We start from the raw sequence: 2791 nt of genomic DNA on the forward strand, positions 1-2791 counted from the left end.
AAGATTAGGGTCGAGTTCTACTGGCTATAATCAGATTGTACTCGTAGGAAATAGGAGTAATATGGAGACTTATATACCTAGTGACTAATGATGGCGTCGGAGGTCGTTTATTTAAAATTCACAAGTGTTCTTTTTTATGATAAATGTAGGATACGCATAATTATTATAGGTTAAGGAAGTATTCCTATGGACTATTAAAGCTGGGAATAAAGTGCAGGATGTGCCTTCGAGTTTTGTCCATTATTTAGAGGTAAGAAAAAATGGCCATTTCATTGTTAATAAGTTTACAAAAAATGCATAACTGCATAACAATTGATTTCACATATATGATATATCATATAACAATTTTATTTTTGAAAGAAAAAAAAACACAAAAAAAAAACACAAAACAACAACACAACAAAACAAAATTCAAACATACGTATGCAGAAGATAAATGCAAATATACCCGTCATTCGGCGTTTTTATTTTCAACAGGCATTTTGTTTTTATAATGTTTTAACATGTCACATAATTATATTGGAATTCATACTATCATAGTTTTTAAAAGTGCACTTACCTTTTTTCATATTATTATCAGTCAATGCCGCCTATATATTTGTTTTATGATGTTAACCAAGAATTAAGAAATAGTTTCAATAGCATGAAATCGCATTTTAATGAAATGAAGTTACTAGCTCGAAATACGAGTATACGCCATTATAATTTAGACCAGATATATATACAGAGCTAAGACGTGATTTAAATAGTCACTGAATGTGAACCTGAAAAGAAAGTTATTTGATCATTTTTTTTGCAATTATCAGATATTACAATAATCATTCAATTTTAAGTTAAGAAATATGATAATATTGTAAATAAAAGCTATCATAAAATCGATCTTTTAAAACTATGTCTAAAACTGCAATGTGTTAATAAATAAATTATTGGTTTTTTTTACAGGCATAGGGTTTTTAATGGTATTGATTTCGTTTGACATACTGTGGTACTATGTATCGATCATGGGATGGGTCCAATATTATTTTGTCCAATCATTTCACTCACAATTACCATGGTCAACATGTGACAACTGGTGGAATACTGAAAAATGCAGAGGTACTATATTATCTTCAGTTTATGCTTTTTTTCATTTTGAACAAAGAACAAAAACATTACTGTTTCATATATCTGTGTATGCACGATCAGTATTTTAAACCTAATGTTTTTAAATGCTTCATTAAAATGATCCATTACAAGCCTCGTTATCTATGCTTGATCATTACCAATGCACGTGAAAAACATCCATGAAAGTGATGTTTTTTATAGTCATTATCAATGCAAATAATATAGATTTTTTATTGTATGCTACATTGTAATTACATGTATAATTAACTACAATTTATTTACCATGGTCATGTTCAACTGTTCACAAGTTGTTCTTGTTTTATATTTTGGACAGAAAGAGCACATTTTTTTTGCTCTGATCTGTAATTTTTGACCTCGTTTGTATAAACATAGTTATACAAGATAAGCCAGATGTATATACACCTACAAGTATAAAAATATAATTAAATCCTTAAACTTAGGTATCATTTATAAATAAAATGTACCTTATACAAATACATGTATACAAATAGACACTTAGAACATTCAATGAAAGTCTGAAATGTTTAGTTTTATGTATAGTAAATCATGTGCACTGACATATATACCGAGATTTTACTGTGCCAAGTATTTCAATTCCCTGACGAAATAATGCATCAGTTTGTTTTTATCGTCTGCTGTTTTTTTCTGGTTAGATACTTCATGTATTTCTTTTTTTGCAGAGAATATGTTCAGCTCGTCAATGACTAACAATTCAACTGTCTTACTTGGAAATACCACAAATGTCACTTTAAATACCGACACATCAGTAAATAACAAAACAGTGTTCTTGTCTCCTGCCAGCGAATTCTGGTTGTAAGTATTTATATACATTTGTGTAAAAAGAAAAATGTTTTTTGTTTAAACTCAATAATATACAGGCACATTATACAGCGGAAATGATTATGACATGTTTCCTTTGTTAAAAAAGACCATCGAAACATGAGGCTATCTGATTTGTACGAGGGGGACGTACGTATATAATACATGTTGGCAATTATCATTTGAAGAAAGCACCCGCGTCACGACAAAACCAACGACCAGCATGGATCCAGACCATTGCTATCAGTTTCTCTACATGTTAAACGGTTTGTAGGCGTACAGCATGGATCCCGATCTGACTGCGCGGATGCGCAGGCTGGTCTGGATCCATGCTGGTCGCAAACTCAATACGTTGGTAATGTCATATATACAGTTGGGTTCGGACAATCGATATCTCGTGTAAGAGGTACGTACCTAAACCACATAACTTGTGTCCTTGAACAGTACGATTATATTGATAGATCCTTTACCAGATATGAGCGAAAATAGATAGTTATCGTTAATAGGAAGCGGAAGTCGAAAGTTTTATTAAATCTATACATATACATGTATTTCCGTTATAAATGGAAAAGCCACTTTAATGCGTGACGGTAGTATGAGCCCGTCCTGTTTCGTCAAATCTTCCAAATTTATCATTTTATCTATCTTTAACTATACTTGGCATTTTGAATTTTCTAAGTACTGATTATCTCGTTACAACTTGTCCCTGATATTTTAAATGCAATGCTTCCGATGAAAACAATTATTTATTTACCATGTAAGTATTTAAGTAAATATATAATTTAAAACTTCATATAAAACAATTAAGCGTTGCTTATTTATTAATTAACAAAGATCAAAATAAAAA

General features: G+C 30.6%; 1 long non-coding RNA gene across 1 annotated transcript; it reads left to right on the forward strand.

The window, feature by feature from the left end:
• The first annotated feature begins 208 nt into the window (after positions 1–208).
• On the forward strand, positions 209–1941 carry LOC132714536 (uncharacterized). Its single transcript, XR_009623568.1, has 3 exons — positions 209–250; positions 943–1095; positions 1806–1941. It is a non-coding gene; the product is annotated as an uncharacterized LOC132714536 (long non-coding RNA).
• Positions 1942–2791: the final 850 nt, after the last annotated feature.

This window comes from Ruditapes philippinarum, unplaced genomic scaffold (genome assembly GCF_026571515.1).
Source record: "Ruditapes philippinarum isolate M1 unplaced genomic scaffold, ASM2657151v2 ctg3275_1_1_1_1, whole genome shotgun sequence".
NCBI lineage: Eukaryota > Metazoa > Mollusca > Bivalvia > Venerida > Veneridae > Ruditapes > Ruditapes philippinarum.